The 15,703-nt window shown below is 36.8% G+C and overlaps 1 protein-coding gene across 6 annotated transcripts in view; it reads right to left on the bottom strand.

The window, feature by feature from the left end:
* The window catches only part of NRG4 (neuregulin 4), a 64,245-nt gene that overhangs the window by 44,903 nt on the left and 3,639 nt on the right, over positions 1-15,703 (bottom strand). For 4 of the 6 annotated variants that reach the window (XR_004315512.1, XR_004315513.1, XM_032468839.1 and 1 more), the window contains exon 2: positions 11,001-11,092. The gene's annotated coding sequence lies outside the window, so the exon portion shown is untranslated. The remainder of the gene's footprint in view (positions 1-11,000; positions 11,093-15,703) is intronic. The other 2 variants (XM_032468841.1, XM_032468840.1) reach the window with 1 other exon arrangement.

Below are 15,703 nucleotides of genomic sequence, written 5' to 3'. Positions count from 1 at the left end.
GCACAACTTAAGGGTTCTCATTTTTTAAAAAAGGTAAATATGATATGAGGTGATGGATGTGTTGACCTGATTTTGAAAATCCTTTTACAATGTATATCAAATCATCACATTGTACACTTTAAGTATATTATAATTTGTCAATAATGCCTTAATAGAGCTGGAAAAGAAACTCTGCTCTACAAAAGGCACTGTCAAGAGAATAAGAACACAAGCCACAGACTGGGAAAAAATATTTGCAGGGGACATACCTGATAAAGGACTGTTATCCAAAATATATATAGAATTCTTAAAACTCAAATAAGAAAATGATCAACCCAATTAAAAAATGGGCAAAAGGCCCTAAAAGACATCTCACCAGAGAAAGTACACAGATGGTAAATAAGCATAAGAAAAGATTCTCAGCATCGTATGTCATCAGGGAATTGCAAATTAAAACAAGATACAACTATACACCTATAAGAAAGGTGAAAATCCAAAACACTGACAACAACAAATGTCCCTGAGGAAGTGGAACAGCAGCAACTCTTATTCATCGCTAGCGGGAAGGCAAAAGGGGACTGTAGCCAACTGGATGACAATCTGGCAGTTTCTGCCAAAACTAAACATAACTCTTACCATAAGGTCCAGCCATCACATTTCTTGGTATTTACCCAAAGAAGTTGAGAACTTATGGCCACACAAAAACCTGCACACTAATGTTTACAGTAGCTTCATTCATAATTATCAAAACCTTGAAGCAACCAAGATGTCTTTCAGTAGAAAAACAGATAATTAAACTGTGGAACATCCAGACCATGGAATATTATTCAGTGCTGAAAAGAAATCCATTATCAAGCCATGAAAAGACAGAGAGATCCCTAAAGGCATGTTACCAAATGAAAGAAGCCAACCTGAAAAGGCTACATACTATAGATTCCAATTATATGACATTCTGCAAAAGGCAAAACTATGGAGGCAGTAAGAAGATCAGCAGTTGCCAGAGTTATAGGGGAGGGAGAGGTGAACAGGCAGAGCACAGAGGATTTTCAGAGCAATGAAAAATACTCCAAGGCTGTTATAATGGTAGACACACGCCCCTATACATTTGTCAAAACTAAGAGAATATACACCACCAAGAGTGAACCCTAATGTAAACCACGGGTTCTGAGCAATCACGATGTGTCAATATGATACTGATAGTTGGGGAGGCTTGTGTGTGTGTGGAAGCAGGAGACATAGGAACTCTCTGTAATTTCTGCTCAATTTTGCCCTGAATCTAAAACTGCTCTAAAAAATAAAATCTATTAGGAGAAAAAAAAAGGAACTGAAGAGAAGGCTGGACTGGAACAAGGGAGTTAGCCCTTATCAGAAACTGTCTTCTCCAAGTCATACTTGATCTCTGGTTTGCAAGAGGGCTAGAAATAAATGCAACTTTAAAAGGGCAGACAATTTCTAGAATTCTTTCTTGGGAACCCTAAATTATAGCACTAAAAACCTCAAGGGTGAAACATCTAAAGAGAGTGAACAGCAACCAAATATCCAGAGTCTGCATTAAGAAGCACTGGGCTTATAACTTAAAAGTACGCAACGGCAGCATTCTGAAGTCAGTACTATTACCAATGGGATGTTTATAATTAATCAAAAAAAATTGCTGAAGATAAGCACTTGTTCAGGCCAAAATGAAGCTTCCTCATAATTCAGCACTTGAACTGGATGAATTTTTGACTCCCGAAAGATTTTATTCTTAGTATTCAAACTGAAGAATACTGTTTTCATATTCAATGGCATAGATATAGCACAAGCAGAGATGTCAAAGTAATGCAAATTACTGATCCGAATTCACCCTTCCTCCTAAGGGCAAAACACGTGAAGCACCCTACTTGATTGTAGCTTAAAGGTGCTGCACTCCAAGTTCCACTCTATTTCTGAACATTCTCTCCCTTGGAGACCTAATCCATTCCCTAGTTTCAATTATTCCTCTTGAGAAAAAAACTCTTTTTTTACTTACAGCCCTAATCACTCTCATAAGCTCCACTTTTTAACTCTTACATACAAAAGTCCCATTGTTACTTAAATTCAAAATACATAATTCAAATCAACAAATATTAACTGAGTCCCTACTGTGTACCAGACAATAAAGGATACACAAAAGAATTAAACCATTTTCCACTCTTAAGGAACATATAGTCTAGTCCGTGAGCAGAATGAGAAGTTCAACAACAGTAAATGTATAGCCATTCAAGGTAGTATCTATACACTGCATATACATGAATTATACAAATAGTTAACTGTTACAGTATTTTGCTATAACATTACTGAGAGGTTCCCAATCTTCCATCATTTTACACTAATAGAAAGAAAATCCCCCCAAATCTTTGCGACTTTGGAGAAAGCAAAGATTTCTTAGACAGAACATAAAAAGCATGAACCACAAAGGAAAAAAAGGATAAACTGGACTTAATCAAATAAAAACTTTTGCTCTTTGAAAGGCACCATTAAGACAATGAAAAGGCAAGCCACAAAATGGGAGAAAATATTTCCTATAAATGTATCTAAAAAAGGGTTTGCATTTTATGTTTATCTGTTTCATGTTTTTATATATATAATGAACGCTTCCAACTCAATAGTAAGACAACTCAATTAAAAGATGGACAAAAAATGCGAAGTCGTTTTACCAAAGAAGAAGATATACACATAGTTAGTAAGTACATGCTCAGCGCCATTAGTCATCAGACAAAGGCAACTTAAAAGCAAATGAAGATCTACATCTCTGTTAGAACGCCTAAAATTAAAAAAGCTGGTCAGCCTACCAGACGCCAGTGAGGATGTGGAACAACTGTTAACTCTCATCGTCACTAGCGGGAATGTAAAGCAATAGAAAGACTTTGGGAAAGAGTGTGACAGTTTGTTAGAAATTTAAGGCAACACCTACTGTGGTAGAAAGCCTTTAAGGTGCACCCCAATGAACTCCCCTTCCTGACACACGCTTGTATCATCTTCTCCCCTTCAGTGTGGGCTGGACTCACTGACTCACTTCTACAAAACAGACATGGCGGGAGAAATGACATGCTGCTCGCAAGACTAGATTATAAATTTTGTGGCTTCTGTCTTAGGTGCGCTCTTGTTTCCTCTTTCAGATTGCTTTACTCTGGGGGGACCCCACTGCCACGTCATGAGGCAGCCCTGCGGAGGGGCTGGCATGACGAGGAATGGAGGCCTGACAAGAGCCACGTTGTGTGTGCTTGGAAGTGGACTGTCCCCAAGCCAAGCCTGGAAATGAGCACAGCCCTGACTGACACCTTGACTGACCCTGAGCCAGAACTATCTGGCTAAGTTACTTCTGGATTCCTGACCTTGAGAAATTGTGAGATAATAAACTTTTGTTGTTTTTGGCCTCCGAGTATTTGCTCTGTGGCAATAGATAACTACTAAACCTACCATTTGACCCGGAAATTCCACTCTCACATATTTACTCAAGGGAGGTAAAAAGCACGTCTGCACAAAGATGTGTAGGTGAGTATTCACAGCAGCATTATCCATAACAGCCCCAAACTGGAAAAACCCAACTGTCCATCAACAGGTGAAAGGATAAACTAGCAAGTGTCAAGAATTCCCTGGATGGCCTGATACAGAACAGACTGCCAGGGCCTACCTTCAGAATTTCTAATTCAGTAGATCTGGTGTGGGGTCTAAAAATTTGCATTTATAACAAGTTCCCAGGTGATGCTGATGATGTCAGTTCGGATCACAATTTGAGAATCATTATCTTAGTCTACCGTTTGAACGTCTATGGTATTTTGTGCTGAATAATGTCTTTAGGACTGAAACCAGAACAGATCCAAAGGATACTACCAGGTTGATAAAGGGAATAAAATTCTTACAAGGAATTCACTGGGAGAAAAATAGAGAAAGAATCACCTAGAGAAACTTTTATAAAAAGGAGAAATTCAGCAACTTCCTTAATTTACTATCCTGGATTTTTCTTTAGTCTCCATATGAATATGCTTCCTTTCCTTAACTAGGCTATAAATTTCCTGAAACAGGACTAGTGTCTTATTTATCTTTATCCCGTGAGGCTAAATGTGGCCTACTGCCCTGTTAGTAGTATATGTTTAACAAATATTTTGTCATGAATTGTTGATAGTTGTCTACTAGAGTGACTTGTAATTCTTTATGTTTTACTAAAAAAAACCTACAAGCTTTGAGTAACTATCAGGGGGTTTTCTTGAAAGAGCGTATCAGTCTTACCGTATTTTATTTTAATTTATATGAATAAGGCAGAATAATCATCATCACCTCAATCTTCACTTTCTTAAACATAAGCTAAATAGAAATATGGGTTTTCATAAACTCTAAAGAATAATTTTGTGTGGAATGACCTAGAACTGCTCAAAGAATGTACTGGCCAGTGACACACCTTTAAATCTCATTCTTACAGGTTCTACAAGTTCCTCTGGTTCACCTTCCAAACACAAGTAAAGAATGTTAGCTGCCCCTCGTCTTATCTCAAAGAGAAAAAAATTCATCAACTGAAAACCTTCTGAAAATTTTCAAAGCCTATATGATGGTTATGCCTTTGCAATATTATACAGTCATGATAGTTGTGATAACAAGAAATCAGACTGAGAAATGTCTGCTTTAAAGATAGTAACCTAAAGCTGGCATTTCTTTTCTTCCTGCAAGAAAGCACACTCTCTTGATCACTGCAGGTTAACAGCAAAATCTGAAACCAGGCAATGTAAGTCCCTCAATTTTGTTCTGCTTTTTCTAAATTGTTCTGGCTATTCTAGTTCCTTTGTCATTCCATACAAATTTTAGAATTAGCTTGCTGATTACTATTTAAAAAATTCTGTTGGGATTTTGATAGGGAATCTATAGATCAAGAATTGTACACTGAAAATAAATCCTTATATTATTTTGACAGAGGTACCAAGGCAATTCAGTGAGGAAAAGATAGTCTTCTCAACAAATGGTACTGGGATATTTGAACATCTGTGTGCAAACAGACAGGCTTAGACCTCTACCTTGTAGCACACAGAAAAATTAACTCAAAATAGATCACAGACCCAAATGTAAGAACTAAAACTATAAAACTTCTAGAAAAAAATCTGTGTGACTTTGGGTTAGGCAAAGATGTCTTAGACATGACACTAAGAGCACAATTTATAAAAGAAAAAATTGACAAATTATACTTTATCAAAATTTAAGACTTTCTTTTTTTTTAATTGAAGTATAGTCAGTTTACAATGCTGTATCGATTTCTGCTGTAAAGCATGTTTCAGTCATACATATACATACATATATCTGTTTTCATGTTCTTTTTCATTATAGGTTACTATAAGGTATTGAATATAGTTCCCTGAGCTACACAGAAGAAACCTGTTGTCTGTAAGACTTTTTCTAGTAAAATAATCCATTAAAAAAATGAAAAGGCAAGCCACAGAATAGGAGAAAATATTTACAAATCATGTATCTGATAAGAGACTTGTGTCTAGACTATATAAAGAACTCTTACAAATGGAACAAAAGAAAGGTAACCCAACCTAAAAATGGGCAACCATTTTTTTCAGCTTAGGGAAATTTAAATTAAAACATCAATGAAATAATCCTACATATCTACTAGAACGGCTATAATAAAAAATACCGACAACACAGTATTGGCAAGGACGTAGCGAAACTAGAAGTCTCATCTAATACTGGTGGAAATGTAAAACGGTTCAGCCACTTTGGGAAAATGTGGCAGTTTCCTAAAATTTATATATGTATTTGTCATAAAATCCAGCAATCCTTCTCTTAGGAATCCACCTAAAAGAAATGAAAATATGTGTCCATTCAAAGATTTGTACACAAATGTTCATAGCAGATTTACTTTTTAAAATTGAAACACTTTTTGGATAAACCAAAAATAAAAAAAGTTCCACTAAAAAAGCTGCATTAAAGTATGAGTGGAAAATATTAAAGAATGAATGCAAGAAAGGAAAGTGATTCTAGCTGGAGATCAAGATGCAAAAAGGAATGAAGGGCAAAGAAAGCAGTGAATACGGTGATAAATCTAAATAAACACTATATAAAAACAGGTAATGTCCTTCGGTTTACTGATCAACGGTGCCATACTCTGGTTTCTCTTCAGAGCATATGAATCTTTCACCTTTTACTAGTCAATGATGCCATTAATACCTTCAATTTTTTTGCTCCACCACCCCAAGTGTATTTACTTTTTATATTCATGTTTGCTGCCTAATGATTTCAAGATAGTCATTGCAGCTCCAAGAAGCACATATAAGGTCAAAGCAAGACAAAGAGGTTAACACCAGCCCTGCCTTACCCTTTCATCAGAAAAAGGGAAGGTCTTCCATGAAGTCCCCCAGCAGGTTTTTGAGCTAAAACTGTATTACATGGCTACTGTAATAGTAAGAAAAAATTGGAAAATCAAATATTTAACTTTTCTAAATTTATGGCAGAGTTAAGAAATGAATATTGACTGGCCAACTGTGTGTGCCAGTCCTCAACTCAATATGCACATACATGCTTTTCACACGTGTGCTAAACAGAACATACTCATCCTCTCCTCGTGGAAGACAGCCCCACCATCTCATCCAGTTACTGCATGTGGCAGGATCTCTGGTTGATTTTATATCTGCTCTATCAAGTGTAAATATGACAACTCTTATCTGACCATTTATATGGCTAGGAAATAAGCTGTCTCTAAGCCACTTCCCATATATATATATAAAATGATGTAAAGGAAAGAACAGTGACCTTAATAAAAATTTCACTAAGGAAAGAGGATAACAGGAAGCATGCAGTGGTCAATGAATCACAATCCATGTCATATCTTACTGGACAGAAATCACAGATTCCCTGGTGGGAAATAAAGTCTTTGGTTAGCCAATCTGGCAGCTCCTGCTTCCAGTCTCAGAGGGATCTGCTTTGTCACTGTCCTCTGCAGCCATATCTAACGTAGGTTTTGAAGCGGCTGTCCTTCCCAGGGGATTCACAGGTTTTTGCAGCCAACCTTATATTGGTCTGACTCTGCTTGAAAGGTAAAAACAGTCACAACTAATTGCCAGCTTTGTACTACAGTCCCCTCAAACATATCAAGCTTCTGGTCTCTCTGCTTCAGATCAATTACTTGTGTGAGTAAGCAGAGGCAAAAAACGTTTCTAGAAACAGTCCTTGTTTCTGGAGATTCTCCTCTCTAAGGTGCTGACCTCTGAACTCTCCTAACAGACGAGAGGCAATTCTAACAGTAGTGTTAGGTAGGAAGGTACTCCCCTTAATCCCTACAAAACTCCACATTACGGGGCTGTGTGTAAGTTCAGAGCACAAGCGAAAGGCAGAATTCCTCTACGGCAAAGCTGCGTTCCTCCACACTCTCTGCTTCCGTGCTGAGGAGCACTAATTGGAGCTCCCTCCCTTCCGTAGGATCCTACTGAAAAGCCACAAGTAGCCAACATGGCACAACATTCCCAGCTCTTCCTCTCATTTCTCCCAACACCACAGTCCCAGTTTCCACAGACTGCCATCGAACAGCAGGAGGAGGTTCATCTTCTCCTTGTTTTTCTCCACAGTAAGTCTGGAGGAAGGCAGTCCAAGTTTGGAAGAGCTGTTCAGCAATGTTCCAGACTCTTTCCATCCTCCTTCTCCTCCATGGTCCTCAGCTTGCTGGAATCACCTTTTTGCCCTCTTGCTTGCCATCTCATGGTTGCAAGACGGCTACTGGATCTCCAGGCGTCATGTTTGCATTTAAGGTACAAAGAAAGGCGAAAGAGGAGAGTACCAGCCACCTCTGTTCTCTTTAGCAGGAAAGCAAAGCCCTCCCTGAACTCAGCAGCCTTCCCTTCACCATCACTGGCAAAAGAAAATGGGAATGTCGTGACTGCTTTCAACTAGTCAGGGTGTTTTGCTGAAGCCAGGCACACTGCCACCCTTAACAAAATGAAGGTAAGCCACAAGGGAATGGGTATTAGGGAGGTCACTGAGAATATCGGCCACACGTAGACATTCACAGTTTTAAGAGAATGTTTGAAAAATGAAAAACAATCTCTGTTTGATGAAATTTCAAGCAGCATAACAGAAGTGGGGAGGAAGCCCCTCGGGCAGGGCTAAAGAAATATACTTCAGGTGAAGAGATTCCTACTCAGGGAAACCCATCCTACTCAGGAGTCTGCTCCCTGAGACCAACACCCCTTAGCAACTCTGCTTTTCCCTTCCTTCAATTCTGAACCCACAGATTCTCTAAAATACCCTTGTTTATTAACAACTGTTTCTATGGCAGCTGCGCCCCTGGTGGAAGGGCACAGGGGTGGAGGTTATTTATAAATGAAGGGCTGACAGTGCATGCCAATAGCTGCTATTATTGACGAAATCCTTGAGGAATTTCTGAAAACTTACTAAGATGATACTACCCAGTCTGGTCTTTTGAGTAACAGCAGCTGGCCTGCCCCAGGCAATAGCCCTCCACATCACTGAGAGTGTTGGCAGGAATTTCTTTAGAACATTTACAGAAGTAATAAATCAATTTTCATTCAATGTAGCAGCTCATAAGAGCCACTTTCTTTGATGTAAATTGTGCCACCTATAAATATAATCAAGTCACCAACCATTCAAAGTATAATAGTTTCCAAGCAACCTTCAACACATAATTTTTACATATAAAAAAAAAGATACGTAGTATAAGGGTTGAGAGCATGGGCTCTGAGCCAGAAGGCTGGAGTGCAAATCTTAGCTGCAAGTTAGAACATTCTAGCACAGAACCGGGCAAAAACCTTTGTGCCCAGTTTCCTTGTCCATATATGCTTGAGGGAGAGGGAGAGAGAACAATGGTGCCTACTTCAAAGGGTTGTCTGCATATAAAATGAATTTATACATAGGAAGTGCCTGGAACATAAGAAGCACTCAACAAGTGTTAGCTATCATCATTACTCTTCACTGGGAAACCTAAAGGTATATAGTTGCATTTTACGCAAATGTGAAATGATTTGATAACAAAGATCCACTTTATATGCAAAAGATGAAATAACACAAAATTCCCCCCAATTAATAATTCATCAAGAATCACAGTTTCAAAGCTGGCTGGTGAGTGATTTATAAACTTTTAAGCTACTGCCACATGGCAAGAGCAAAGTCTTCATTCTTTGCTGCCAGGAGTAGTCTTAAATTATGCATGTTCCCTACAAAGGCTACAGCTCTATACAGAGATGCAAAGAAGACAAAAATCATGGGGCTTCCCAACGCCACCGACCTCTTGGTGTTGACCCTGGTCTTCCTAGAGGTTTCCCACATCTCTGGAGCCTAGGAACGCTAGAATCAATATCCAAACAGAACTAAGTCTCTGAACACTGTCCCAGAAAACTTTTCTTAAAATGAGGGCTCAATCAGCCTGGTTATTTTTCACATGTGTGTGCCCTTCTCAGAGCTGTAATTACCATCCCCTCTCATCTTCCTCAGTATACATAACTGTTCATCTTTAACAACCCCTTGCTCACAAAGAAATATTATCTTAATGGCCTCGATTTTCCTCTAACCTGTGTCTACTGTTCCTTCATACTCAAACTCTTCTTTCATCTGTTTTATTCACTCACCTCCATCAGCACAAGTCTATTTTCCCTTTTGCCTCTGCCCAGCACATCTTCACTCTCAAAATCCCCCAACCACACTCACTCCACACTGAATTCTGCAACTTCTGTAATTCTTCACCCTTCACCCTATCCCTCATCCCTAGAGAGTTCATTTCTTTGAGGACAAAGTCTTTTTATCCTAAATTTATTTTCCACTTCTCTGTAGTTCACTCTTAATAAAACCTGGTTCTCCTTGGATCACAAGGTACCTTTCCAATATAACCTCCTTAATACTTACAGTCTCCTGTTTCTCTGAATCAATAGGAAGAAGTAAGGAACAGCCTCTTCCTTGCTTCCAAATGCCATTTTCAGATTGTAACTCTGGGCTTCCCTCTCCATTGTTTGAAATCTCCACCTTATCTCACATTTTAGAGAGCCGTCCTCAACAATCCTACTTGAACACACTCATCTTTAAATTTATCCTCCCATCCTTCTCTCTAGTCCTGGTAGAGGTGATTCATTAAAGAGTCCACAATTCAATCTCTGTTGATATTAACATATATGTATTTGGAGAGTATTATATGAACCAGAAAAATTAAACATGTTAGTGATGACCACATGGTCGACAATGGAAAAAACTGAATAAAACACATGACTTTCTGTGCTCAAAACATAACTATAATTTTCCATAATGCTCCTAAAGTAAAATTCTATTAGTTTATAGATCATATCATTAGAAATATATTATGTTAGCTACTGCCTGAGACATAAATAACCACACGTTTGATGAAATAAACCACAGCAACACAAGATTAGAAGGCCTTATGGTAGATATATAAGCTATTCATGGCAGGTGATCAGGCTACTTGGAAGACCTTCCAGAAAGAGGATTCTACAGCTTCCCACGGTAAATCATTCTAATCTTAAACAATGTTAATTTCAAAATCTTTGGCTTTTCTAGTCTAAATTTCTCCTGCTGCTTTTCCCGTACAGAGGTGAGAAACTGGACAGGTACAATCCTCAGTGAGTCAGCATCTCATCTACTTGAAAAGCATTATCATCCCTTAGCCTTCACTTTTCTAAACTCAGCAGCTTGAACTATTTTCAGACTCCTGTTCCCCAAAACTTTCTTAACCTTCTTTAATTCTACCCATATTATTTTTTAATTACAGAGACCAGACTTAAACTTAACCAGCTTACAACTTTGTTGCTTTTAATATGTTTTTAGGAATACTTAACACATAATTGAACACGGTTCTATCAACACAGGCCTCTCAAACATTAGAATTGAGACTCAAGCTTCTGTAAATTAAAAGTTAAATAACTTTCCATATTGCAGAGTCCATCCTTATTGTCTCTTGGTTGAATTAAACCATTGACCTGTGGCTATGATTGGCAAATTATACACCCACATATGCCCCCAAAACATTAGAAAGAATGAATTAACAAGTAATCACTTACCTGATCTGTCCTTGGTCAAAAGTTTTTTCTCCGAGATTGCAGAGTGGAGAGGAAACTGGCTCTCACTTCATAGCTCGCCTCTACTTCTTCTGCTGTGATAGAAATTGCTGGCCATCATAAGGAAAAATAAAAACAAAAAATACGTTATGTAATGATGTTAGTAGCACACAGAGAAAAGGAAAGTAGAATCTGCTTACAAATTTCATGAGTTTTTTTTTTTTTCACTTAGTGATACTCCCAGAGAATTTCATAATAAGCAGCAGAAACTATAATATGTTTAATTTCTCCTCCTTGTCCTTTAATTTAAGCCCCAGGGAAACTATTTATTGTTAATACTTCTAAATACAAGACTAGAAGTTGGATTAAGAGGGAAACAGAATTTTATTAAAAGATTATTGGGTAGGATGGAAAAAAATCTCTTTCAAAGACTTTTGAGAGATGGCAAGGAATTATATTTCTTTTTCTATGAAAGTTACTTTTTGTGTTATATCTCCACTAAGAAAAAAATTTATATGCAATATTATGGATAGAAGGTTAGTAAGGATTGTCATTTCAGTGAGGTAGTAACCTTCATGAGAAAGGGGGGGGAACTGTATACAATATGATCTATCTTCCACTTTAAAAGTTCATATTCCCCAAAAGCTTTACTTTATGTGGCACTAAGAAGATCGAGACTCAGAACACCTTAAGTACACAGAAGTGGCATATATGACTAATACAAATTTTTATATCAAGCCAATTATCAGAATCCATGTTCAGTCCCTCAGAAGTTTATGGTTTTTCTATACATTGAAAATTATGAAACACTAATAAAATAAAATGAAGATAATTAAAAGAAACAGAAAGATATTCCACACTCTTGGACTAGACGAATTAATGCTGCTGAAATGACCACACTACCCAAGGCAATCTACAGATTTAATGCAATCACTATCAAAATACCCATAACATTTTTCACAGAACTAGAACAAATAATCCTAAAAATCCTATGGAACCACAAAAGTCTCATAATTGCCAGAGCAATCCTGAGAAAAAGAACAAAGCTAGAGGTGTAGCCCTTCCAGACTTCAGAATATACTCCAAAGCTACAGTAATCAATACAGCATGGTACTGTCACAAAAACAGACACATAGATCAACAGAACAGAACAGAGAGCCCAAAAATGAACCCACACACCTATGCCTTCCATGACAAAGAAGGCAAGAAAATACAATGGAGAAAAGATAGTCTCTTCAACTAGTGTTGGGAAAGCTGGACAGCTACACGTAAAACGATGAAATCAGAACATTCCCTCACACCATATACAAAAATAAACTTAAGGGGAGGGTACAGTGCAGTGGTAGAACACATGCTTAGCATACACAAGATTCCGGGTTCAATCCCCAGTACCTCCATCAAAAAAACTAAATAATTACCTTCCCCCTCCACCAAAAAAAGACTCAAAATGGTTTAAAGACCTAAATGTAAGACATGACACCATAAAACTCCTGGAAGAGAACACAGGTGAAAACTTTGACATAAATTGTAGCAATATATTCTTAGATCATTCTCCCAAGGCAAAAGAAATAAAAGTGAAAATAAACAAATAGGCCTAATCAAATGTAAAAGCTTTTGCACAGCAAAGGAAACCATAAATAAAATGAAAAGATAACCTACAGAATGAGAAAATATTTGCAAACAATGCAACCAATGAGGGCTTAACAGCCAAAATACACAAATAGCTCATTCATCTCAATATAAAAAATCAAACCCAATCAAAAAATGTGCAGAAGACCTAAAAAGACATTTTTCCAAAGAAGACATACAGATAGCCAACAGGCATATGAAAAGATGCTCAACATCACTAATTATTACAGAAATCAAGTCAAAGCCACAATGAGGTATCACCTCACATGGGTCAGAATGGCTACCATCAAAAAGTCTACAAAGAATGAATGCTAGAGAGGGAGTAGAGAAAAGAGAACCCCTACACTGCTGGTGGCAATTTAAATTGGTGCAGCCACTATGGAGGACAGTATGGAGGTTTCTTTAAAAAAAAAAACTAAAAATAGATCTACCATACGATCCAGCAATTCCACTACGAGGTATACATCTGGAAAAAAACAAAAACTCTAATCCAAAAAGACACATGCACCCCAATGTTAAGAGCAGCAATATATACAATAGATAAGACATGGAAGTAACTAAAGTGCCCATCAACAGACAACTGGCTATACACACACACACACACACAAACACACACACGCAACGGAATATTACTCAGCCATTAAAAAGAATGAAATATTGCCATTTGCAGCAATGTGGATGGACCTAGAGTATATTACGCTCAGTGAAAAAAGTCAGAGAAAGACAAGTACTACATGACACCATTTAGATGTGGAATCTAAAAATAATACAAATGAATCCATATACAAAACAGAAACAGATTCATAGTCATAGAAAACAAAATTATGGTTACCAAAGGAAAGAGGGAGAAGGGAAGGGATAAATTAGGAGTATGAGATTAACAGATACGAGCTACTATACATAAAATAGATAAGCAACAAGAACTTATTATATAGCACAGGGAATTATATCAATATTTTATAGTAACTTATAATAGAACATAATCCTGCAAAAAAAAAAAAAACCCCCAAATTACTATGCTGTACACCTGAAACTAACACAATATTGTAAATCAACTATATTTCAATTTAAAAGTTTATGGTCTTTCTGTAGTCACACAAATAACAAACATGAAAGGTTTAATAGTAGCATAATTTTGCAACTACAATTAATCTACCTTCAAATTCAATCATGCTAGTTATATTTCTGATTCAGTTTTAGTCTGTTAGATGAGTGAAAAATCAAATTTTCATCTCTACATAAAAATATTCATACAATCATAAAAATTTAGATTTAGAAACTTAAGAGAATTTCTAGAAACTTAGAAAATTTCTAGATGGACTCAGTTGAGCCCTCTACAAATCAGAGACATTCATTTAATTGCCTTTTTCAAAGTTACAGAATGAACTGGAGGTGGAACCCTGGGATCCAGAATGCTTTTCCCACTATATAATGATTCCTCAAACTTACTGAGGCACAACTTTGTGTATAGATATGTGAGGCAGTGAGACACTAGGGTTGAACCTGAGGTCTCTGAATCAGGCAGTCCAGGTTTGAATCTTGGCTTCTCCACCTACTAGCTGGGTGATTCTGAGCAGTTTACTTAATCCCACTGTGCCTCAGTTTTCTCATCCATAAAATGAAGTAATAACTATAACTTCCCAACAGGATTGCTATGAAAAAATTAATATAAAGCACACAGAATGATGTTTGACACATTGTAAGCATTTAATAAATGTCAGTATGCATCTATCAATAAACACGTGGGCATGTACTTGCTAGGTTTCAAAATAGCCTAATTATATTAGAATTGGAATGTTAGATAATTTTTATGTTTTAAAATATATACACAATCACTGATATTTCATTTTGGCAGATAAGCAGTGCCAAAGAAATGGTTTCTTATGAAGTACATATGAAGTTCCAAATATTAAAAACAAAGCCTACTTAGAATATCATTCATTTCATGATCCGTGCTATACACAGAATATGACACCCAGAGGGATCGTTTTTTAACACATCCTCCTTTATGTGACAAAATTATTTTCAGTGATGATCATGAAATGAAACAAATAATAGCCATGAAGGAGACAGTGAAAATTCTTTTACTCAACTCCACTTACAAGCCAATATAAAACAAATATTATAGTAAAAAAAAAAAAAAAGAAAAGAAAAAGAAAAATTCAATGGAATTAATGTTTTTGAAAAAAGGAAAAATTTAAATCTCCATATTGTTCTGTGGAAGTACTAAATAAGAACACCTCCTATTCTCTTGATTCCTTCTTTAGTTTTGAAGCAAACACTAACAATCTTCAAAGAATAAATCTCAAAGTTACAGATATTCCTTGAATTATTCAAAAGAATAATTTCATATATTAACTATAATGTGTACCTACAAGTCAAAAATATTACAGTTTGCATTTCATCTCACTCTTAAATGTAATGTGCAAGGGAAAACGCCAAGTGGTCGCACAGAATAACGACAGTGAAGTAGTCAGTTCTGTTTCTTCATCCTTACGGTCACTGTGCAACTGCTGCTTATTATGAATCTGCTATTTAAATGCAGGGATATGGACCAAAGGGGTTGTAACATGAATTGTACCTGAAGCCTTGAATTACCCTGAATTTTTATGAATTTATTTGGAAAAATATCCATAAAGCTGAGTCCATCTTTATTGAAGACTAACTATAATTGAGAATTCTGAGTTCATTTCTATATAGAACATTGTATTTATTAAAGGAATAATTAAAATGTGCTAATTTGAAGCTTACGTATATACTGCTAAAACTTTTCAGTAACTACAGAAATTGTTTAGAACCTAGAGCTGTAAGAAATTTTCAGGAAGGAATATTTTATCACCGACATTGTTTAGAATTTCTGGTACATAAAAACTGCTGGTAATAAAAATCAGACAGACAGTGGGTTTATCATAGTTTAGATCCTCTACAGACAATGAGTTTTTGCTGCCTGCACCCAAGCATTGCCCTACTCCTGGTGTGCCACTGCTCAAGGTCAAGTCTGTCACTGAGGTACTATCCTTGAAGATGGACTTGCTACATTAAGCTTGTTTATCCTACTTATGAGGAAAACCGTTTTG

The sequence above is a fragment of the Camelus ferus genome, chromosome 27, assembly GCF_009834535.1.
Source record: "Camelus ferus isolate YT-003-E chromosome 27, BCGSAC_Cfer_1.0, whole genome shotgun sequence".
NCBI classification, from domain to species: domain Eukaryota; kingdom Metazoa; phylum Chordata; class Mammalia; order Artiodactyla; family Camelidae; genus Camelus; species Camelus ferus.
This window is presented reverse-complemented; position numbering and strand designations above follow the sequence as displayed.